This window comes from Myotis nattereri, assembly GCF_964212035.1.
Source record: "Myotis nattereri genome assembly, chromosome: 5".
NCBI classification, from domain to species: Eukaryota; Metazoa; Chordata; class Mammalia; order Chiroptera; family Vespertilionidae; genus Myotis; species Myotis nattereri.
Window position 1 is genome coordinate 94016238 of NC_138080.1, and position 26089 is coordinate 94042326.

General features: G+C 42.0%; 1 protein-coding gene across 2 annotated transcripts in view; it reads left to right on the plus strand.

Moving 5' to 3' along the window:
• SGCD (sarcoglycan delta) overlaps positions 1 to 26089 on the plus strand; it is a gene marked incomplete at its 5' end in the record, with an annotated part of 735784 nt that overhangs the window by 530615 nt on the left and 179080 nt on the right. The gene's annotated exons all lie outside the window — the stretch shown is intronic.

The following is a 26089-nucleotide window of genomic DNA, read 5'->3' on the forward strand; positions in this document are numbered from 1 at the left end:
AGTAAATTAATTCTGATCATAAAAATGAGTACTAAGATCGTGCAGCAAGCACATTCCTAATGACTTTGACTTATAGCTTTGCTGGTATAGGATCCCATTTCTCATCTCTGATGCTGTAAAAGTTTAGAAGCAAAAAAAAAAAAAAAATGGAAGGGAAAGGGGTCCTTGAAGATCGTCCAATCCAGTGTTGTGACTGAGATGACCCCTGGAAAGGGACTTGCCTTAGGCCACAGAGCACAGTGATGGGAGAGAGTGACAGGAGCCCTCTGCCATTCCTGCTTCACCTGATCCCCCTGCCACAGTCCACCCAGGAAAGGAGAAAAGCCATTCTTGCTATGCTCTTAGAAAGATCCAAACTCTCTCCCATTGTATAAAGAATTAGAAATGAATCCAGGTTCTACTAGTTTCCAGATAACTAGTATCTACCCTTCCTAGAGACTCCTCCCTCAGACAAGTCTGACTTGGAAAGCTTCTTATCAAAATATCAGGATGCGGAGGAGTTTGTGTAACAGAAGCCCAGCCTCGTAGAATAAGAACACCTCATGGCGTGAAAGACCCTCACTACCATTTAGTCCTCAATGGTTCATCTTTAATCCATCTGCATTCAGACACCACAGACTTGCTATATTCGAATACCAAATATTTCCCTTGAAATGAACTTTTAAAAACAATATTGGATTCATTCTGAATAGGAAAATACGTGGAAATTTTGGTTTGAAGTGCCAGTTATTTTTGAATACGTATTTTAAATGCCCTCCTTGTACCATGTAAGTCGTCTTATATATAATCAGTGGTACATACATCATGGTGTGGGTTTCAGCTTACTCATTATTTTAGTTGGTTCGATGATCTTCCCATTATATCTCAAAGGCGGTGTTTACGGTCTACTTGAAATAAGATGGTAATCCTGTCCTAGAATTCCCTTAAGTCCTCTACAGCATTGTCTCTCAGAAGGCACGTGGGATAGTCTTCTATAATAATATCATGCCCAGAGTTATTTGTTTATTTTTAAGGAATGAAAATGCACAACGTAGAAATTAAAGTTTCTTTGCATGTCTGGAAAATTTTAATAAAGGTGGTTTCATTACTGTGATTAAGCCAGTTATCACAGTAAATTCAGATTAGCACCTGAATTTGACATCATTTTTTTAAGAAAACAGTCCTGGCGACAAATGGAAATGCTTTATATTTATCTAGCAACAAAGGAGAATCCCAATTGGACTGCTTTTGTCTAAATCTGGGTCCGAGAGGGAGGTTCCCATTCAGGGCGAATGAAGAGGAGATAGATAGTGAATATCACCCTTTAGGAAACATGTATCCTTTTTTAACTTTTGGAAATGATAAGCAAGTTCAAGTTTGGGATCCACACTTTGGACTTGTTACAAGGGGGTGTTTAAAGGAGCACTGAAATCATTTCCAGCTCTCCACGCTCTAGGTTTGAAACAGAGAAGCTACGAGAATGCAGGCAGCCTGGAGGAAATGGCGCGTAAAGGAATAGAAGGCTTACGCCTCTGTGTGCTACCTGGAGGATGCCTGGGAAGGGCTGGATTTGCAACCTCACAATGGCACCGCACTCAACTGGGAATTTACGGGTCTCTGTAAGGGGGTTTTAAATTAAGGGAGCATATTTGTCAGATTTAGGGACAGTAGGCAATCGAGCGCCTTTGGAAAACTGTAAATGAGTTAATGTGGTGTTCAGGACAAGCTGTGAATTGGCCTCTCCGAGGAGGCTTGTGGTAATAACCTGCTGTAAAAATTACCCTGCCTTTCCGGCCGTTTTCACCATATGCTCCTGCTCCGAGAGCTGGCAGTTCCTCGCAGGCACTGCTGCTTAAGGACCTATTATTCTGCGAGGTGGACTTTGGCTCCGTTTTCTATGTGCTTTCAGGTGGGCAATTTGCAGCCAGGGAGGGAAGCAGGTGGGAAGTTAAGTAAAGATGGAAATTTTTTTTTTCCAAGGATGGTTTTCATGTGCAGCCGCATGAGGGCCGTAGCTAAAGAGAGGCGTTTCTATGTCTCAGTGACAGAAAGGCACGCTCCCCTGGACGGCCACCTCTCCCGGGAAGCTTTCTTTAGGGACCCCTGCTGCTGCTGTGCTCCCCTGTTTATGTAATTGGGGGGTACCTGTCATCGCCAGGACAGTGTTTAGCAATTATTCATTTCCACCGCGGCTTTTCTTTCCTCTTTCCCATTCCTCATCGGGAACCCTAAGCAAGCTGTGTCCCAGCTTCTACATTGTTCAAAGTGTGTTGTGCCCTTGTGAGCCGCTAGTTTCATGATGACAGCCAGGGAGGCTAATAATAATAATAGCCGCAGCAGCAGTAATTATGGTAATAACACTGGTCGTAACAACTTCCATTTATTGAACGCGTTTTAGGTGGCTCACGCTGTGAACGTTTTCCCAGGAATTGATTCCCTATTTAATCTTTGAACAACTCTTACCTGGCTACTTTTATTCCCTCCATTTGAGAGGCATTGGAGATAAGAAATGTTAAGTAAGTTGCCCAAAGTCAGAGAGAATACTGAAGCCCAGACCATTGGTGTCCACAGCCCCCACTTCTAACCGTTGGGCTGTCTGTCCTCAGGGAGTGAAAGATGAGGAAAGGTAGCTAACTTTGACTGAGAAGTTAGACTGCCCAGGCAGTGTTCCAAGTACCTTAAGATATAATCTCATTTAATGCCGTAACCCAGTGAGAGGGGGTGCTCTTCCCAAAACCCTGGTGCATTTGAGGAAACCTAGGTTCAGAGAGGTTATTGGTTGCTTAATGGTATGCAGCTGGGGGGCCTCTTTTCTTAGCCACTGTGCCCACTTTGTCTTAGGACATATTTGATGTATACCTGGCTGGCAAACAGACATTACTTACTTAAGGATTCCTCCTTGGGGAAGCTTACCTATTTCTCAAGGAAACTGATGTTCCTGATTTTATCTAGGGTAGTGTTTCTCAATCCTTTGTTTATGATTACTCCTCTATGGAGTCTATTTGTGATATTTTTCATAATTATCCCCCCCCACACACACACACACACACACCAGGAAGTGTTAATACCACAGGTATACAATATATCTATTTATGGACTCTATATACACCTTTGCTTTATGCATGAAAAACAGAAATTTTAGTGACAAAGAACCAATTTTCATCCTGTTGGGGGTGATACTCAATATTGATTGCCCCATGAGAATACATGGGTCTTTCTAGGCCCCCATTTTTAAGCTGTTCGGCATGAGCTCTGAAAAAGCCATGCAGAGTACAATGCTGACTAAACCAAGAGCTCCCTGTGCAGGAGGCTCCACTCAGTGAGCGAGGAGTCCTTCATGTTTGCACCCGTATTGAATACCTTGCCTGGTGGTATCAGATGGCTCTGGAAAAAAAATCAAATGAGGAAGATTTACCTTCTGTGCCTTTTTCTCAATCGTTTGAGGCCTGGAATGCATAGGAGATCCATGTTACAGAAGGCCAGCTGCTTTCTTTCATCAAGATGAAATTCGTATCATCTAAAATTAGCCCATTTCAAGTGAACAATTCAGTGGCATTTAGTATATTTGAAGTGTTGTGCAACTTCCATCTCTGTCTGCTTCCAAAACATTTTCATACCCCGTCACCCCAACAGGAAACCCTGTGCAGGTTAAGCAGTCACCTCCCCCCACCCCCCAACCCTTGGAGACACTGATCTGCATCCGTCTCTGTGGATTTGCCGCTTCTAAATACTTCATAAACATGGAATCATACAGTGTGTGTAGCCTTTTGTGTCTGACTTTCAACCTAGGGTGATGTTTCACCCATGTTGTAGCATGTATGGGTCCTTCATTCCTTTTTGCGGCTGGGTGATATTACTTCCGGTGGCTCATGCCACCTTTCATCTGTTAATCAGTTGATGGACATATGGATTGTTTCCACTTTTTGGCTATTAGAAATAATGCAGTTATGAATGATTTGTTTACAAATTTTTGTGTGGCCATATGGTTCCAGTTCTCTTGGGTAAAGAGTGGAATTGCTAGATCATATGGCCATTCTAGGTTTAACACTTTGAAGAACTGCCAAATTATTTTCCATAGTGGCCGTACCATCTTGAATTCCCACCAGCAATGGAAACAAGTTAGAATTTTTCCATATCCTCACCAAAACTCATCATTCATCATTTTTATTATTTTCATCCTACTAGGTATGAAGTGATATCTCATTGTAGTTTTTTCATTTACCTAATGATGATGAACAGCATCTCATGTGCTTATGGGCCATTTGATAATCTTCTTTGGAGAAATGTCTATTCAAATCCTCACTACCATCAGCCCTTTTAAAAAATCAGGTTATTTGGCTCTATCTGGGTGGCTCAGTTGTTTGGAGCATCATCCCGTACACCAAAAATGTTGTGGGTTTGATCCCAGGTGTGTATGGGAGGCAACCAATCAATCAGTGTTCCTCTCTCATTTCTCTCTCTCTCTCTCTCTCTCTCTCTCTCTCTCTCTCTCATCAATAATTGGGTTAGGATTAAAATTTTAAAAAGTTTATTTTAAAAAGATTATTTGTGTTTTTATTGTTGTAAGAGTTGTTTATATATTTTGGATACTAGAGCCTTAGGAGATATATGATTTTCAAATATTTTTTCCCATCCTATGAGTTGCTTTTTCTCTTTCTTGATAGTGTACTTTGATGCACAATAACTTCTAATTTTGTTGGAATCCAAATCATTGATGTCTTTGTGTTTGTTGCTTGTACTTTTGGTATTATATCTAAGATGCATTGGCATTTTAATAGGCTTCTTTCAATTATTAAACCTTTAACCTAAAGTATTACAACTTTAATCTTGTGATTTCAGGCCCTGTCCTAGGATGGGTCATGACCACATAGTCTGGGTGGGAGTGGCCTTGCAGCAACATCTTCAAGTTGACACAGCAGCAACCTACTCTGAACATCATAAAGCCACTCTGACACATGGAAGATGAGCCTCTAGCAAGGGTAGCACACTGGTCTAGGGTACAGCTTGAGATGCAAATAGGCCTGCATTTGAATCCACTACTTGCTAGCTGTGTATCCTTGAGCAAATCAATGAACCTCTCTTAGTTTTCATATTCTGTAAAGGGTGGGGGGATGATAATTCTCCTTCATGAGGACATTTTCTAAATAGCTTCATCCAGTATGTGGTACATAGTGCACGCTTGACAAATGTTATTATTAGCTATCTTAGTAATAATTATTACTTCATTCTGTACTAATCACTGCATATGGTACAAATGATCATTTCCACATTCAGTGGTTCTGTATTATCTATGCAACAATTCCTCTCTTAGTATGACTAATTGAAAGATGATCGCATGCATAAACCTCTTGCGTTTGCGATCAAAATTTGCCATTACCGTGCAGCTCAGTTGTGTCTTTCCCCGTGGGTTTAAAAACGAAAGGCCTATTAGTCCCGTGTATAAGTGCAAGGAAAGTTCACCTGGGAACATGTGTGGAGTTCAGCCGAGATGGTTTCCTTACCTCAGCTCCCTGCAGTTTATTATTAAGACGTCTTTGGGCCTTGGGGGTTAATTCCATGCCTCCTGCATGCTGCAAATGGGTAAGCTGCTTACAGTCACTCAAGTTAGAAATGGCTGATTTGGATGGAAAGAATGACTCATGACTGTATGCACTGTCATCAGAGCACTTTGCGAAATGTCTTGAATTTGCTAACTGTGAAATGAACTCTTTATCCCGGGAGGGAGAATAGCAGGTTGTGGTTGAGAGTTTGGAAGCTTCTAAATCTGGCATTCCACTGTGGTCCCAAATAATGGTGCACTTTCTTGGGTGGGAGGAATAATTTAACAGGATTCAGTAGGAGGAAACAGAGATTTCACTCCAAATGTGGTAGCGGGCGGCATGAGGGGGGGGGGGGGGAGTGGTGCTCAGGAGGTTCTGTGGGGGCAGGGAGTGATGGAGTGTAATTCTGCTGTGAAATTGTGTATTGTTTTTGTCTAATCTCTGAGCTAATGAAAGACATTCAGATCGGTTAAGTGTGCTCTGTAGGTGTGACTGAGTTAAGAAGTCGGGACTCTAAAGATAATCTTAACCCTAGGAGTCAGGCTAATAGAACAGGAAGCATCACAATGGAGTCAGGAAACCGTTTTAAACCTCAGCCTCACCATTCCCCACCTCAGGACCTTTCAGCTGCCCTCGTGTCTGTGGAAGTCAATGTGTTTTATCATCTACAATGGGAAGATTCGAGTGCAAAAATTACGTTGGTGGTTGTTACGTAATTTCTGCAGCATTGAATACACACCACAGGATGAAATTCAAAGGTACAAGAGTATGTTTCAAACACAGAATACAGGCAGTTTTGCAGCCTGCTGCTTTCTTTTTCCATGACTTGTATGAGCAGTTCCCTACATTGTCAAGTCATCTTTGTAACTGTCATTTATAACCTTGCCTAATAGACCCTCATTCCATAGCTGTTCATCTAGGTAAAAGCCCCTTTTTTATGATAAAATGCTCTGAATTGCATTCAGTGCTTACATTAATGAACAGTTTGGGCACTAACCTTGTATAAGGTACCATGCACAGTATTGGAGATAGGATAGAGAATAAGAAAAATGCTTCTTTCTTCATGGGGCTTGTGTTCTCATGGAGGAAACAGATAGTAAACAAGAAAATAAAAAATAAAAATGGGAGTGCTGTTGGTATTTTTGAAGGAAATAGTCAGCTGGGATGGACCTAAAGAATGAGTGGGCCTATTTTAGAGAGGATGTATATTTTCATGGGGGTAGCCTTCTTTTCCACCTTTTGAGAAATACTTGCTTTTGATACATGCCCAGATTCAAGACTAGTACTGCAAAGAACAGTAACCGTTGCATGGACCCTTGATGAAAATGCCTGGCTAAATTCTTGTTGGAAGTAGTTTTGCCAGCATGAGTCAGCCACAGCAGTAAGAGGCTCCTGGTCCCACCCCGGGAATTATTCGTCAGCACCTTCGGCACCACTGCCTGGGACTGTGAGTGTTCGAAGGTGGACTGGGATGATGAAAAGCTGCACTCGTGGTCATCTCTTGCATTTTGATCCATACGCTTATGTTTTCCTCACCCTGGGTGACTGCTGACGGGGTGTCAGTGGCACTCTTGGGACATGTAAAGACTTCAAGACCAGGAAGGGGGACACTTAGAATCCATTCCGGTCTCGAGCACTTTGTTGCTGTGTCCCTGAGAGAGTCAGTACACTTCTCTGAGATTCAGTTCCTCGGCTTTGAAAATGCGGGGCTGACTTGGCCTGCAGTGGTGTTGAGAATTTCTCCCAGGTGCCAGCCGTGGTGTGGTACACGGGGTTGGCACTGAGTGGCACTGAGGGTACACTGAGTGACAAAGAATGCCATAGTCGATTATCTCTACCATGGCACCCTCCCCTGGCATTTGCTGACCCTGAATTATATTATCTTTCTCGTTCTTCATCTTGCTTCAAAATTCTTCTACCCTTACGTAAGAATCTCAGTTCATGGAGAATGTTTGCATTCTAAAGGTCAGCCTGAACAAAACAGATACTTGCCTATTTTTGGACTTCTCACCAAGTTTTCAAGATGTTTTCTGTGTGAGTATGTGTGTGCGCGTGCGTGTCCGTCCGTGTCCTTGTCCTTGTGTCCTTCCAGCTGTCAGCTACTCATCACTAAAAGTAGGACTGTGACCGTCAGACCTGATACAGCCCCTCCAGAGCCTGCGAGCCCTGCTCAGAGACTAACATGTCCGTCCTTCGGGACAGGCTTCCGCTGCTGAAATGCTCAGCTTAGAAGCCGGCTAGGCTTCCCGAGGTGTCTGACACCGGAGACAGTTTGCACTTTGAAAGCGAGGCCTCCAGCAAGGCCAGTTGAAGAAGCACAGCTGGCTCTCAGGCCTGGAGGCCTGCGTCCTTCTGACAGATTCAGTTGAAAAGGTTGGTTGTCCTGAGCAGGGAGCCCCTCTGTGCCTCTCCCTCCTCCACTCCCACCTCCAGACTTCCCCCTGCCCCCCAAACAAGTGCTCTTTATCAGGGGAGGAAAATGGTCCTCATCTTCAACTCTCATAAATCGCTTTTCGTTTCTGCAGAGATTTGGGTTCATTTCATGATGGTATATAAAGGATGAAGAACATTCAGAGAGAAAAAAAATGTATCTATCCACGGCAATTACATCAACATTTTTAAGCTTAAAAAAAGTGTTACAGAGAGAACTCATTTCGCATCCATAACTGTGACTGCTCCATGTGTGTTTTTTAAGAGTATAATAAAGACATAAATGGGATAGATGGGGCTAAGTAGTTTTACAGATGGCGGCTGCATATTAAAGATGAAATTGCTGTCTATAAATAAAACCACTTTTACAGTAACTAGGTTACTGCTTTATCTTAATTTAGGTGTAATTGAGAGCATTAGCGTTCTTCGTAATAGCCCAATGCTCCTGCACACTGTAAACAGGACTCCATGGGCTGCAAACTGATGGATTTCCTTTGCCACGGAGAGGCCCAGACCTACAGGGTTATCTGGAAAGGCTGATGGTTTCTAGGCCTTCTCTTTGACTTCTTGGATCCAGAGGATTTTAGAAAGATCCCGTGGAGCTCCAAAAAGAGGTGGCAAACATCTAAAATTCACTGTGTTATGTGTATGAGCGTGTGTGTCTCATGCACCGATATGTTTTGATTACCAGTGTTGGTTGTTTTTTTGTGCTTTTACAATATCACTGAATTTGACCCAAACTGCAGATGTATGGATCTTGACCTTCCTTCTTTCTGGTAAAAAAAAGAAACATAAATTAAAAATGACTTACAAAATAGGAATTTATTTTGAAGTGTATTTAGTGGAATTGAGGATGAGACAAAAATGTAAAATACAAAATATCACCTTTCAAATGGGAAGGGAGAGCTAAAAATAGGACTTCCCACCTTCACAGTGTTGTCACTTCCCTCGGGCTGGCGTCCCTGGCTGAGAATGAGTCAACACAGCAGCGTGGCTTTAAGTGTGGTCTAAGGAGCTAGACTGCTGGGCATAAATCCTCTCTCCACTGCCTGCTGCTCTGTGACCTTGGACAAGTCCCTTAATCTCTCTGTGTTGGCTTCCTTCTGTGCACATCGGCATAATAACAGTGTCGATCACAGAGGATTGCTGTAGGATTAAATGGATTTATCCATGTAAAACTGCCGAGCGATCCTAGCATTGATTGATAACCCTATAATGTCATTTGTGTGTGCACCCACACACACACATTGTTTTTACCATCACATGCTTTATTCACTAATTCCTTAACCAAAAATATGGGAGCCGAGGAATTATGTAGTATGTTCCAGGTAGTATGCTAGTGGCTAGGAATGGAAAAATGTAAAATCACAGTCTTCAGTCTCTAGAAGTTCTTATACAAATATAAGTTCTCCAAAAGCAGGGGCTTTGTCATTCTAGATCAGCATCTTCAGGGCCTGCCCTGTGATTAGTGCTGGAAAAGAGACTTACTGGCCTGGTCAGTGTGGCTCAGTGGTTGAGCATCGAGCATTGAACCAGGAGGTCACAGTTAGATTCCCAGTCAGGGCACATGCCTGGGTGGCTGGCTCGATCTCTCATGTGGGGGCGTGCAGAAGGCAGCCGATCAATGATTCTCTCTCATCATTGATGTTTCTATCTCTCTCTATCTCTCCCTTTCTCTCTGAAATCAATAAAAAATAAATAAAAAAGAAAAGAAAGAAGAAGAGACTTACTGAATGGAAGAAATGGACTGTCAAGGTCCTGAGCCCCCCCCCCCCCCCGCCTCAGTGTCCCAGGAAACATAGGCACAGAAGACATTGTCCCCAAAGCAAACACAGTCTTACTTTTGTAAAAAAAAAAAAAAAAAAAAAAAAGGCACAATAGGTACTGGGAAGCAAAAATCAGTGTCTTCTACAGACACAGGTAAAGTTAGGGATGTTTGAGAAAGGTGTCATAAAACAGTCACAAAGGTGGGTGCAGCAGGGTAGAGGGGGTCAGAGAAACTCCTGGAAGTGAAAATTCTGCTAGACCTTAAGGTGTGGGGAGCGATTTGATGGCTGAAGACAACTGGGCAGTGCATTGATTATAATAAAGCGAAAAAGGAGAAACCCAGACATTTTGCCAGCGTCAGGATTACAGAGGAAAAGAAATCTTATTCAAAAGTCCCTTTTATTTTCTGGTATTTCAATGCATTTTGTGATTTCCCCCAACAGAATTACTTTCCTAATTAAATCTATCCCAGGCAACCATTCAGAAACACAGTCTGTAGCAGAAAGGGACAGATGGCCAGAGTTTTACCTCCATCCCCTGGTCCAGAGAGCTGGGTCCAGGAAAAAGCTGGCTGTGTAGAAATCATTGTTGTGCAAATTAGCCCCTGGGAACATTCCTGAAAGGGATTGATTTTGTGGGGGTGCGATGATGTAGGAAGGAATATGAATTTCAGGCCCCTAAACTAGAGCCTAGCTACAAAGAATCATAGAATTTTTTTAATTTAAATTCTTTATTGTTTGAAGTATTACATATGTCTCTTTTTCCCCCCTTGATCTCTCCCCACCCATCCCCACTCCGAAGCACATGCCCTCACCTCCTCCCCCCCCCCCCAACCTGTATCCATTGGTTATGCTCATATGCATGCATACAAGTCCTTTGAATCATAGAATTTTTGAGTTGGGAAGGATCTAAAAGACCACCACTCTGACTCCTTTATTTTACAAATGAGGAACCTGAGGCCCAGGTAAAGTAAACGCTCATCTTAACGTTATGCATCCAATAGTGGCAGACCTGGGATTTTAGCCCAGGTCTCCATAAGCACGGCAGACATTATATGTACTGTGCCCGGAATAGGCCCCAGAACACAGGACGGGTGCTGAACAGATAGAGACAGGATTCTTGAGCTGGAATAAAGTAGCTTTTTTTAAAGTCCACAAAGAATTGCACATTTTATTAGGAATCCTGTAACATTGCAGAGAAATACTTCAGTGAAGTTAATTTATATGATTTCTATCCACCATTAAATATTTCCTTAAAACCTAAGATGGGGAAGTACGATTTGGGGTATATCATCCTCATATAGGTAGAGCCATATAAAATCATCAGTATCTGACCATTTTGGACACACTGAAATGGAAATTTCTGTAACATTCAATCTAGTGCAATATAACAAACAAATGATTGCTTATTTGATCTTCTAAAAACACAGGAGCATGGACAGGAATAATTCATGCTTCCTGAATCCCCTACCAAATGTTCTAGTCCTGCTATGCTCATGTTGCTTTAATCAAAATTCATCTTTCCTATAATCTTGGCATGCCCCTCAGAATGCACGCACCCTAATGGCAACCCAGATGTTATAAAAAAAAGTAATCATATTCTTTAAATTTTAAGTAATAATAATCACTACTTATTACTGAATGCTTACCATCTGTCAGGTACCATGCTAAATGCTTTATCTACACTGTTCAATGTAATTTGCATTACTGCCCTATTAGGCATAGATAACTAGTTGGGTTTTTTTAAAGACTTTATTTGTTCAGAGCCATTTAAGGTTCACGGCAAAATTAAAGGGAAGATATAGATATTTCCCATTAACTCCAGGCCTCCACACATGGACAGCCTCCCCTGCAATCAACCTCCTCCACCAGGATTTTATATTTGTTATCATTGATGAACCTACATTGATACATCATAATCACCCAAAGTCCAAAATTTACACTAGGGCTCACTCTTGCTTTTGTACACTCTGTGGGTTGGTACAAATGTGTAATGGCATGTATCCAATATTGTGGCATCATACAAAGTAGTTCATGTATCCATCATTGTGGCATCATACAAAGTAGTTCATGTATCCATCATTGTGGCATCATACAACGTGGTTTCGCTGCCTAAAAATTCCCTGTGCTCCTCTTGGTCATCCCTCCCCTCTTCCCACCTCCAACCCCTGGCAAGCATGATCTTTTTACTGTTTTCATAGTTTTCCCTTTCTCAAGAGTCATATAGTTGGAATCATACAGGATGTAACATTTTTAGCTTGGCTTCTTTCACTTAGTAACGTGACTGCAAGGTTCCCTCATGTCTTTTCATGGTTTGATAGTTCATGTCTTTTTAGTGCTGAATAATATTCCACTGTCTGATTACCGCAGTTTACTTATCCATTCATCTACTAAAGGAATTTTGATTGCTTCCAGTTTTTGACAATCATGAGTGAAGCTCCTGTAAATATCCATATGCAGGTTTTATATATATTTCTATTGATTTCAGAGAGGAAGAGAGAGAGAGAGAGATAGAAACATCAATGATGAGAGAGAATCATCAATCAGCTGCCTCCTGCATGCCCCCTACTGGGAGGGTTCGAGCCGGCAACCTGGGCATGTGCCCCCAGCCAGAATCAAACCTGGGACCCTCTAGTCTCCAGGCTGACACTCTATCCACTGAGCGTTATGCAGGTTTTTCGATGTGGACATAAGGTTGCAATGCCTTTGGGTAAACACTATGAACCACCATTGCTGGGTCACATGGTAAGAGTGTGTTTTGTTTTGTAAGAAACCGCCAAGCTGTTTTCTAAAGCGGCTGCACCATTTTGCATTCCCACCAGCAATGAATGAGAATTCCTGTTGCCCCACGTCCTCACCAGCATTTGGTGTTACCGGCGTTCTGGATTTTAGCCATTCTAATAGGAGCACGGTGACATCTCATTGCTGTTTCAATTTCATTTCCCTGATGACGTATGATGTGTAGCATCTTTTCATAAGCTTATTTGCCATCTGTGCATCTTCTTTGGTGATACGTCTGTTCAGGTCTTTGGCCCTTTTTTAAATCAGGTTCTTTGTTTTCGTCGAGACTTTTTAGTCTCTGTTTTACAGGAGAAGAAAATGAGATTTAAGACATTTTGCTCAAGGTCAAACTAGTTTTCAAACCTGGGAGTTAGAATCCAAACCCAGGTTTGTCTGAATCTAAGTCTGTACTTTCAATGTCCTTTCTATTTACCTTGGTAAAATCCCATCCTACAGCTTCGTCAGCGTTAGTCCTCTTCTCTGTCTGAAGTCCCCCATGACTGGAACTCAGAGCTTTCTGCAGCACAACTGTCATGGTATGGTGCCAACTGCTCAGAAGTGTGCCCTCATGTCACACCTGCAAGTGCCTCCCCTACACTTCCCAGCTCTGTGTGCCTAGGGAACCCTGTGCTGTGCTTGTTGCAGGAGACATCAATTTCAGTTTGACCACCTGCCTAGTTTGCACAAAGCAAAATGAGATCACATTAATTAGAGCGCTCTATTGGGGATGAATTATATTGATTTCTCAATCAGAGCATGACGATGGAAAGCAGTTATTTAATTTCTTTATTAGTGTGGTCTGTGGTACGGCACTGAACAGCAGCAAGCTCTCCACGGGACACCGCTGCCAATCCCGTCTTTCCACGGAGTCCATCAGCATGAGCTGGAAAAGCATGCTGAAAATAGCCTCACATCACCTGGAAATTAGGTTTCAGGACCTTTCTGCATAAACACAAACTTGGACTTGGCAGGTGTCCATGCCAAGCACAGGCAACTTCCCATGGCGGTGTCCGTGGGTGAGGACAGCCTCCTTCACAGGAAGGCTGGGCTGTGCAGGAAGGTCTCGGCTCTCACCCTGCTTTCCTGTAAGGACCTTATCTGGGCACTCAAAATAGCTGTGGTGACCCTTAGCTATGATCATCCTCACTTCCTAATAGTGTGTCCCAAAGACGAGTGCAACAGTGTTGAGTAGGTTGTACTCAGAACGGTTCTATGATCAGATTAGTTGAGTCATTCAAACGAAGCTGGTTTCTTTTTTCCTCCCAGTTTCTGATTAGTTTTTCAGATTATCTGACATGGATCATGTTTATTTGACTCTAGATTATAAGCTTCGTGAGGGCAGAACTAAGTGCAAACTTCCTCAGCACTGAATCACCAGTAGTTAGTGTAACACCCAACACATTCAATATACGTAAGTGAGAGAAGGAGGAAGGAAGAAAGGGAGGGAGGGAATAAGAGAGGGAGGGAGGGAAGGAGAGAGGGAAGGAGGAAGGAGAGAGGGAGGGAGGGAGGGAGGGAGGGAGGGAGGGAAAGAAAGTATAACGAGGAAGCCTGAGAATCCACCAGGAAGAGGAAAGTAAGATCAAGAGAATAACAAGGAACCATGACTAACTTCAGAATGTCTCCAGAGACGGGCCTGCTCTAATCTGTGTGCACAAGGCTGGGTTGTTTGGATTTGGTGAGATGGGTAGTTGTATGTACTTGTAGGTTCTGAACACCTGACCGGTTGTGTTCTTCATATGGGAGGAGGCTGAGAGCACCTGGAGCACAGGCACCATGAGCGCCTCTGTTCAGCCCCCTGCACATTCTGGCAGTTGGGCAGGGGAGCCTGTGAACAGTCGCTACCACATTTCAATATTGTTCTGTCTTACTCCTCTCAGAACACGTCCCTGGGTGCCACGGGCATTGCCGCTTTTCCTGGAACTTGGATTTGCCACCTTTGCTGGCCGCTTGGCTGCTTTGATTGCCCCAAACAGCCCCTTTTGCATGTCCACATGGCCCATGGGAACCCAGGTGCAGAGCCAGGGATGTGGACAGGTGTTTAGGGGCTGCCGGGCTCTCATGCCTTGCCCACTGGAGAGGAAGGCTTGATGAGAATTAAGCGGCTGAAGGCAGGGCATTCCATTCAGAAAGAGAGCAAATGTAAATAAGGCAGATAATAAGGATAAGAAGCTGGACTTGAATTAACTGAATCCTCTTTGGAAATAATTCTTGTGTTCCAGATTAAGAGATTAGTAAAACCAGTATTCTAGTAGTTTCCTATTATTATTTGAGGGGATAAGGGAATCCCATCGCTCACAAAGCATTGGCATTTGTTTTCAAATCATATTATTTTAATATTGTATAGAATTTCAATTACCTTTTTTTAGAGCTCTTTTAATTTTATTTAATTATATGACTTTGGTACATACTTGAAAACAGTGAAATGAATTGGTTATTGGGTTTTTATCTTTATTGTTGAGAGTATTACAGATGTCCCCCCGTTACCCCCATCCACCTGCCCCAGGCCTTCACCACACTAAGGTCTGTGTTCATGGGCTATGCATATATGCATCCAAGTTCTTTGCTTAATCTCTTCCCACCCCCTTCCCTCTGAGATTCCTTTCAGTTAAAGCTAATTAAGAGAACTGTAGCTGGACCTTAAATGAATTATAGAAACGAATTAAGGCTATCTATTTAGGATTTAGAGAGAGCCTTCTTTTGATATTCTTAAAATAATACAGAAAAGTTTTAAAAACAGATAAGGAAAATCTAAATTAAAAAATTGCCCAGAATTCCATGATTCCTGAAAATAGCCTTATATTTTCCATCTCTCCAGAGCTAGGCAGACAGTTTGGTATAATCTCCTTTCTTTCTCCTTCTTTCCTTGAGTTCTTTACTTAAATTCAGGGGGGGGGGGGGGGGAGGGGGAGGCGGTTTAAATGATCATCATATTTGGATGGGTTTGTTTAGTTGCATGTCAGTTTAATGCCAGACTTGGTTTGAGTCTGGGCTGAGGGAGGCGTTTGACAAAGCTTCTTATTACATACTTGTGGACAAGATGCAGAAATATGGTCTGGATGTCAGGACAATTAGGTGAGTTCACAGCTGGCTGAACAGTTGTACCCAAAGGACTGTGATTAATGCATAGATGTCAGCCAGCAGGGAGATCCTAGGGGCGTTGGCACAAGTATGTTTCACAGATATTATGTTCAGAGACTACTTGGGAATACACCTTATTAAGGAATTTTCTTTTCAGAACTACTGATCTGTTCACTCCAAATACCAAAATCTTGACAGCAGTTCTCACTCAAAGCCCATTACCTAATGACGGAGTGGTCTTCTAAGAATGGATTCATAAAAGTGAAGCCAGTGGCCTTGAAAGGGCTGTGAACATCATCACAATCACAATTGCTGTGGAAATTGCTATGATTTGGCCCAAAATCAGAAAGAGTTTTTATAACTAAATATTTCCCCCAAGGAGACAAAAGGACTGAAAAAGTATCGGATCCTCCCTGAGTGAACTACCAAGTTAACTAAATAGTGAACCTGACAGTGAACAGCAATGTGCGACATGGTGATTATTCACATCCCATTTTATCTGCACAGAGAAACCATGGACGCATCAGCTAGGTGTGGCTAACGGGGATGTCCCCACCTGGTTACTTGGTGGATAACAAAACAGTTGATCTTTATTGAACTTTTAATCTCTACCAGGCACCACTCAAGGCTTTATATGTATTCCTCCTGCAACCCCATGGTACAGTCATTGTGGACTTAGAGATAAGAGAAGTCAGGCAGAAAAAGGCAACTTATCTTGCCAGAGGTCACACAGCCGGTCCAAGGTATGGCAGGGATTTGAACAGGCAGCGTGACTTCAGAGTACTTTCCTTTTACCTCCGACTCTGCCTTCCCCACTCTTCTTCCCCTGGCTTTCCACTGCTGGGGTCTAGCCTCATGATCCTTTGAGTTCCAGGGGCCACATCTTTGTATCACAGGTTTGCATCCTCCGGGCAGAAAGCTTACAGTCCCTGTAGCTCTTCAGAAGTTATGCTCTTGGGATAGCCTCTCCTCAAGCTTTTCTAAAGAGTTTTGTTCTTTCCCAGTGCTGGCTCCCAGCACTTCTCTCTCTGACCATTCCCCACCCACCTGCTACCGATCGCTCAGATTGTGCTGTCACTCGCCATGCGTTTCAAACGCTAGCTTTCTGGCAGGCAGGAACAGACTTCCTTCTTTGGGCTATACATGGAAAACAGCTCCCTAATTCTGCAGAAACCAAGTGTTCTATGGTACTTCCTAGGTGACCCTGATAACAGCTTTTTTCTATAGCCACCAGGGTTTTTAGAAGAACGAGCTAAATCAACAGAAGCCAACAGGGCCCTTGGCTTTCATTTTCAGCATTTATTTTTATACTTGGCAGAAGCGTTCGAAATCGAGTAAATTTCTGGGTGCTGCAGAGCTCAGACACTGCCTGGAGTGACAATCAAGATTCAAAGGAGCTCAGAGTTGTTGCAATGCTATTTCACATCAATAGGGTGAAAGTGATGTAGAGATATGGGATATAGAGATATTTGTGCTGACTCTGAAATAATTGTACAAGAATGGGACCAGGGAGACCCTAATTAACAGCAATTCATGTGACAAATATTGAAGATAGACTGACTGAACCATAAGTTACTATGAACCAATTCAATCCGAAGCTCCATTAAGGGGAATAGTTTTGCTCAATGACTATGAACATTCATCTTTTTATTTATACTATTAAGTAGTATTTGGAGCTTCGGATTTAATTTTGAATATTGCATTCTAAAAGCATCATTGCCAAATTAAAGTGTGGCCTGGAGAAGGCAAGCAGAATTGCATGATATTGGACACTCTGGCACATGAAGGAAGTCAGAAGAAACTAACTCTTCATCATGAAGGGAAAGAAACATCAGAGGAGAAATGAGATCGTCTCACACTTGAAGCAATGGTCACACGGAGAGGAAACTGTGGAGCAAACATAAAGACTTCCCTTCCTAGAGAGAGCATGGCGGGACCAGTTATAGAACTCGCTATTTTGCAAAGTAGTGAGCACCCCCATCATCAAAATTGTTCAGAGACTGGAAAATTGGATATCATGGATGCTATAAGAAGCAAATGTTATTCTTGAGTGTAAATGTTTACAGTAGCTTCGTTCACAGTAGCTGAAAATGGAAACAACCTAAATGACCATCAAAAGTTGGGTGGATCAACAAGTGGTTCTCCACTAGAGGTGATTTTGCTCTCCAAGGGGCGTTTGGTAATGTCTGGAGAAATTGTCACAATGGGAAAATGAAGTGCTTTGGCATCCACTGGTTTATGACTAGGGATGCTGCAAAACATCCTCTAGTACAGAGGCCCCAGTGGCAGTAGTGCCAAGGGTGAGAAACCCGGGAATAAACAAACTGGAGTCCATCCATACAAGGGCATATCTCAGCAATACAAAGTGACGGACTGCTGACATATGCAGCACCACTGCAAGTCCTCCCACCTGCAGCGCTTCTCCTCCATGCAGGGGCAAAAGCAAGAGATGCTTCTCCTGCCAGGTCCCTCCAGGAGAAAACTCAGAATCATTACACCCTGTGAAAGAAGACAGACACAAAAGAATACGTGTTGCCCTATTCCATTTGCACGAAGTTCTAGAAAATGAAAACTAATCTATAGTGACCGGAAGCAGATCAGTGGTTGCCTGGGACCCAGGGGGGATGGGAGGGAATGCATTGCAAAGGGTCACAAAAATGTGTTGGGGAGAGAGATGTATCTTGATTGTGGTGGTGCTTGCACAGGTATATTAGCTGTCAAAACTCGTTGCATTGCATATTTCTTTAAAGGCACTTACCTGTCTATAAGTCATAACTCAATAGAATGGTTTTTAAAATAGGAGATATTACATTGGGAGGACCTGCACTCAAGATCTACTTTGCTTCCCAACTCCAAGATGATGTAATTTTACTCTGTAGGTTCATTGTGTTGCCAATCTAGTGGATGGTATAAAAACTTGTAACAGTATGGATTCAATAATGTGATAGAGACCACAGAGGAAGTTAAGAGGGGAAGTTTAATGTAGAATTATTAAATTCTGATGGAAGAGTAAGACATATGGAAACTCTATATGGTACGCTAGGGTTGGGGTAGAGCACCCAAGGAAAGACAGACTGGGAAGGGGACCCTGTCCCTAAGACTATGGTGCAGACTTTATTGGAGAAAGTGTAGTTCAGCCCACTGAATAGCAGAGAAGTTTGCTTGTTGGTCCAGATCAGAACTGGTCTGTAGTCACTGGTCAAGTACCAGGCAACCTTCTGGCTTGCAAGCAGGGTACAGTCATTGAGCCGCTAGTGGTGTGAGTATGCAGAGGGAAGAAGTCCAGGCAGGGTACAGGCAAGCCATACATGGACCTGCAGAGGGGGTGAGGGCAGTTACAAGATTGGGGACCTTCCTGGTTGCAAGATAGCTGATTGTGGGCCTACAGAGAGAACCGGGCTCTGTGAGAGCAAGAAACCTACAGCATATGGTGTGCCTGTCAAGAGAGCTGCTGATAGGTTATTGTCAGGGCTGCAGTGTGGCCAGGGCACTAGGTGCTCTGAGCGTGTGGCTGGGTCAGAGATCCTCTAGAAGTCTTCCTACCTGCTGTGCTAGTCCCCCATGCAGGAGGCAAAAAGAGCAAAGATCCTCCTCCTGTAGGTCCCTCCAGGAGAAAACTCAGTATCACCTTCAGTGTGAAGAACACATGCTTAAAGAAACCCAGCCATTATTAAAAAGCGTGTGTTGAAGGCTGAATATGGAGTTGAAAGATAATTCATTGACACTTGGCACACTTATTGTTATGGGTTCAACTGTGTGCTCCCCAAAAGATATATTGAGGCCCCAACCTCTGCTACCTGTGATTGGAAACTTGTTTGGAAATTGGGTCATTGTGGATGTAATGAAATCCAGATGAGGTCTTTAGGGTGGGCACTGATCCAATATGGCTTAGTCCTAATTAGAAGCAAAGATTGCCACATGAAGACAGACCAACAGGAAGGACACCGTGTGACCACAGACGCAGAGATTGGACTGATGCGAATGCAGACCAAGGAGCGCCAAGGATTGAGGCCCTCCACCAGAGGTGTGGGGAGATCTACTCAGTCTCCCAGGGAGCCTGTCCCTGCCGACCCTTTGATGTTGGGCTTCTGGTCTCCAGAACTGTGAAAATAAACGGTGGTTTTGAACCACCCGGTTCATATTGGGAATCTAGTAACTGCTTTTGTGACAAATGCTAGTATCTGCCACTGTGGAAGTGGCTTTGGAATTGGGTAGTGAGCAGAGGTGGGAAGAGTTTTGAGATAATTGATAGAAAAAGCCTATATAGCCTTGAAGAAATTGTTGGCAGGAACGTGGACTTTCAAGGTGATTTTGGTCAGGGCCCAGAAAGAAGCGAGGAGAGCTGTCGAGAACGTTTGTATAGAAAACACGTACGTTGTGGCGAGCAGAAGGATGCTAGAACTAGGAACGTTGATGGTGCTTCTGGTGAGAGCTCAGAAGTAAGGGACATGTCCCTGGGCATTGGAGGAAAGACAACCCTTGTAATAAAGTGGTAGAGAACTTGGCTGAATGACATTCTGCTTTTGGGCGGAAAGTAGAACGTAAAAGCCGTGAACTTGAGTATTTAGGTGAAAAAATTTCCAAAGTGTGGAAGAAGCAGCCGGGTTCCTCTTTGCTGCCTATAGTAAAATGCAAAGGGACTAAATTGAAGAGAGAATTGTTAAGGGAGGGAGAAGTGCTGGGATTACTGGGAGCTGGAAGAGGCAAGAGAGGATTCTCCCCCAGAGGTTTCAGGGGGAACAAGGTCCTGCTAACACCTTGATTTTGGACTTGAAGCCTCTACAACTGGGAGACAATTCCTATCCATTGTTTTAAGCTCCCAGCTTGTGGTTACTATGTCACAGCAGCCCCAGGAAAGGAATATTCTCAGCAAGTTTATTCATCAATTCAAAATTTGAATTGAAACACATTTAGTAATTGCATTTGCATTGTTGGTTAGGATCTAGACAAAATTTTGTTTTACATAATATAACAAAAATTACATTGATGCGAAAGTAATTTGTTCCCAGTGAACATGTCTGATCGGAGCCTCTGCCTGAGGAAATGTTTTCCGTTTCTGGGTTTTTACCTTGTTCCGTTATCTACATTTTACTGGAACACAGACCCAAATCACATTTGTTCTGCTTCCTTATTTGCTTTTTCATGAGTAAAAATCTGTGTTTAATTATTATACCCCATTCAGACACTCTATTTATTTAAAATAATAAAGATTATAGTATGAACACCTTCCATTTTTTAAATAATATAAACAGTTTTGAAAATAGCCTTTTTTAAAACCTACTTTGTTTCTTCAAGTTGGTCACTCTGGCTATCTACACCCTGAGCCCTGGCTAGTGTGGCTCACTTGATTGGATGTTGTCCCATGCACCAAAAGGTTGCTGGTTCGATTCCCAGTCGGGCACGTGCCTGGGTTGTGTGCTCGATCCCCAGTAGGAGTCATACAGGAAGCAGCAGATCAGTGTTTCACTCTCACATCTCTCTCTCTCTCTCTCTCTCTCTCTCTCTCTCTCTCTCTCTCTCTCTCTCTCAAAACCAATAACAAATCTTTTATAAATAAATAATAAATTCTGACATATATAAAAGACTGGCTTGATGTTTACTGATTAAATATGTAGCAGCTATTCAGAGAAATTTTAATTTCTTTTACAACTTTAAAAAGTTAAAGGAAATCACTTAAATAAAAAGCCCAAAACACTAAAATATTTGATACAGTCATCCCCCAAAATGTATCAGATATCACATCCTGAAAGGGGCTGCAGGTATTCTGGGATGTTCACCAAGGCACCAAATTTATAGCAGTAAAAAGTTCATACTAAGGAAAACACAGGAGCAAAATACTTTTTTTTTTTTTTTCATTTTAATCCCACTGTCGTGTCTACCTCGCCCCCTGCCCAGTGGAGTCTGAGCCTGGGGCACACAGAGCAACCTCAGAAGGTTTAAAAGCAGAATCCTTTGCCTGCGCCTCTTCTATGTAAGAACAAGAAAGGGTAAGTGTCCTGTTTGCCCTACTTCATGGCTGGTTAGGAGACTTGCATCCCCATGTGGGTGCGAAGGTCATTTATTTCCGTCAACCTTGTTTCCTCACTGGGAGTATGTGTGCAAGTGACAGAGTTAGGCCTGCAGTCCAGTCCAGGCTCTTCCACATTCTAGCTGGGTGGCTTTTGGCACCTCGATATATGTACATGCATAAACATTTTACAGTTTAAAAAGTTTGTAAAAATGTTATACTTATGTATAAACAAATATATACAGGGTAGGCAAAAGTGAGCTTACGCTTGTGCACAGGCAAAACACAGTTTATTCTTGTATTATTCACTATTAATTATTGTATTATGCTCCATACAAACAACTGTAAGCCTACTTTTTGTCCCACTTGTATTCTGTATATATTCTTCGTATAATAGGGACAGTGCTTATTTGACCTCAAGGGTATATTATGAGTATCCATCCGATGGTCGGGCCTTTGTAAAGTGTTTTACCCTGTGACTGGCATGTAGTATGTCCTTAATAAATTTTAATTTCTTCCTTTTCCTCAAAACTTGAAACCATTTAGGAAGATGCCCCTTTTAGCAGGAGGCGATTAGAGGTTCAAGATAGTGGACTGTTTTTAAAGATGAGAAATCTGAATAATGAAGAATAAGTACTTTTTAAAATATTGAGATTATCTTGCTTTTCATTCAAAACATACCAAATAATAGTGAAAGAACTCTTCATTGGATGCCACACTCAAGAAAAGAAATCAACCCTGTCCAAGCCCCTGGATGAAATACTCTAGTTTGCCCTTTCTTTCTCATCACTTTCTGTCTTCCCTCATCCCATCAGCTACTTAATAAGCCTATTAAAGGGTGTCCCAAAATTCACGCAAGAAATAATTCTGATAGAAAACACAGGTTTATAATTAAAAATTGTATATTTTTTTATTGATTCATAAAGTATATAGTATAGGGTTATGTATGGAATAGCATATCGGGTAAATGGCCTCCACGGCTTTGCTGGCACATATGCACTCTTTTGTTATTGCCTGAGCAGCCGCATTTTCGAAGAAGAATGGTCCGATGATGCCTCCAGCCCAAAGTCCACACCAAACAGTGACACGTTGTGGATGCATTTGTTTCTCAACAATCACTCATGGATTTTCTGAACCCCAAATGTGACAATTTTGTCGATTAACCAAGCCATCAAGATGAAAATGAGCCTCATCGAAATTCAGCCACATTTACACAAAACGGTCATGGAAAATTTCAACAAAAGAGTGCGTATGTGCCAGCAAAGCCTTGGAGGCCATTTACCTGATATGCTATTCCATACATAACCCCATACTATATACTTTATGAATCAATAAAAAAATTACAATTTTTAATTATAAACCTGTGTTTTCTATCAGAATTACTTCTTGCGTGAATTTTGGGACACCCTTTATATGGCTCACACTGTTCTGCATGCATAGACATAAGACAGGTTCCCTCCACTCAGTGTTCACTTCTCTAGAAGAAAGCTTATAGTCTGAGTGGGGAGTTGATAGTCTGTTTTATTATTTCAGTCCTTCTAATTCCTTAAAATAATACTTCTCAAACTCTGGTGTGCATGAGAATCCTGGAAGGACATGTTTTAAAACGCAGTCTCTTAAGAAACATTGGACTAAGTGAGAGGCAAGGGATGTAGTGGCTATTTCTTCTTCTGTCTGTGTGTCCTTGGAGGAATTGTTCTGCTTCTCTGGGCCTCAGGGACTCTCTAGCTCAGTGGCCCCATTTTACATAGAAAGATACTAAGAGCCCTTTGTGTATCTAGAAAGCTCATCTATTCCCCGTGTCTTCTTCCAGCAGTGTCTGTGCTAAAGCATTGTTGGTAAATATTCATTAGCTCTTTGATAAGTACTTGGTGATGTCAAGAAGTAGATATAATGCATTTTATACTCTATTGTGGCATTGAAAAAGTTTAAAAACCAGTTAACACCTTGACACTTCTTTTCAAATATATTTTTACTTATTTTAGAGAGGAAGGGAGAGGGAGAGAGAGAGAGAAACACCAGTGATGAGAGACAGTCATTGATCAGCTGCCTCATGCACACCCCACTGAAGATTGAGCCTGAAACCTTGGACATACACCCTGACCAGGAATCAAACTGTGACCTCCTAGTTCATAGGTCGATGCTCAACCACTGAGCCACGCCGGCCGGGCCCCTTGACCATTCTTTTTTTTAAGTGAGGCAGTTTTTAAGGATTAACTAAACTAATTTGTAAAGGCCTAGCTTCAATTGTACAGCATATATTTACCTACTTCTTTTTTCCTTTGAAAGTTAGCTAGGATTTCCTATTTTCCCTGGAGGCGTGAAGTCAAGCAAGAGATAAGTATTGGCCTGCAAAGTTTTCTGCTCAACTATAGGGAAACCTTTTTAGAGATTCCCCCACCCGAGACTTCTGAAATGTGTTTCTTTATAGCATATGGCACCACTACAAGGAAACCGAAGGCACCACTAATGGATTGATATCATCAATAAAGCCTCTTGTTTGACTGAGGTCTTTCTTTTTAAACCTAAGCTGAAGGTCATTTGGGACAATGATGGAAGGCAGTTGATTTCCTGCTTATAAATACAGACTAGGAAATGTAGTATTGATTGCTGCATTCCAAGGAGGGGGGCCACTGCTCTCAACTGCTGGCCATCTAGGATGATGTAATATACAAGGCCAGAGAGTACAGTGTTGCCACATGTCAAGTGAACAATGATTTATTGGACCAAGAACACATTAGTTCTAGGAGTCTGAAATATATGAAATAGAATCCCTGCCTAATAAGAGCTCAAAATGTTAGGCATCAAATCCAGATCTACAAATGTTAAAGATTTAATATCATAATTGTGGATATGCTAAACACATTTGGAGTTCAAAGAAGAGAATGAGCCAATGCAATAGAATTCATGAAGAAATGAGATGTGATCAAAACTCTGAAGAATGGGAAAGACAAGGGAGTCTTAACAGGGTGTGTAGCCACAGCGTTGTTGAGCGAGTGAGCGAATGATAGCTATTCTGAGTATGACAATTGGGTATAAGTCCATTCATTTCATAGCCTGAAATGGCTGAGCTAAGGAATTGCTCAGCCTAGGACATTACAACCCCAGACTTCCAAATTATGAGGTCTGTCAGAATAGCATTTCCTGTGGTATGCTCTATTGGATGATAACAGATAGTTCATTAAAAGGAGTTCTGTACACAAGTAAACTGCAAAATACTAGGATGGATAAAGTTAAATAGATCACACTTTTATAGCAGGCGTCTCAGAACCTTGAACAAACTGCTATACCTTGAAATGCTCTAAGAAGTTAATTGAGTACATAGCCTTTCCCAGGATAACTTGAGCCAATACAGATAGATTAGATTAGATAGATAGATAGATAGATAGATAGATAGATAGATAGACAGATAGATAGATAGATACCGATTTAATTTTTCCAGGGCACCTCATAGAGAAAGTGTTTCCAGGACATACTTTGGGAAGTGCTCACATACAAAAAAGTTTTCTTGTAAGGAACTCTTACCATTTGCCACAGCATGGATGGAACTGGAGAGCGGATAAATACCACAGGATCTCACTTATTTGTGGACTATAATGAACAACATAAACTGATGAACAAGGACTGATCCAGAGACGGAGAGGCTTTGATTGGACTGTCGGGCCTTGGAGGGAAGGTAGGGGAGGGTGGGGGCAAGGGGGAAGGATCAACCAAAGGACTTATATGCAAGCATATAGGCCTAACCAATGGACACGGACAATGGGGGGGTGAGGGCATGAGCGGGGGGGGGGGGGGGGGTGGTAGAGGGTAACGTGGGGACAAGGACACATATGTAATATCTTAATCAATAAAAAAAATATATTAAAAAAAAAGAAAAAAAAGTTTTCTTTTTCTAGGCTTTTACCAAATATACAAATTTCTTTCAATGTGAGATTCTGCCTATGTCCACATTGTTCATTTCTTATGATAATGATAACTCTTCCCCTTCACAATATCAATTCTAAAAAGCCTGCGAAAACATCAGAATATGTGGTATAAGATACACATTGCATTCTTGTCTAGTTAACCCACCAAATATCAAAATAAACATCCTATTCTCATGGTTTCTATAACAGGATAACATTACCAGAAATTCTGGCAGGAAAAAACAGTGAGGAGAAATTTCTGTTACTATTAAGTGAGAGTAAACTTGAACATAACAACAATTGGCTAAAATAAAACAATTTTAATTCTTGACTTAACACAGCTATAATGAAATCAAATTTTCTTAGGTAAAAAACTCCATCCTATAAATTACTTTTCATATGGACGATATTGCTAGGAAATTCGTATTTGCCATGAGTTTCTCTCTTTTTTTCTTGGTGTTTTGGTTGTTGTTATTCTTGTTTGTTTGTTTTTTGTTTTGTTTTGTTTTGTTTTTGTGCTCTTACTTCCCAGGAAAAATAGGGATTCTACTCTGGAGTTAATTTTTACAGTCTCATTTCAAATAATTAAAATCTCAAGAC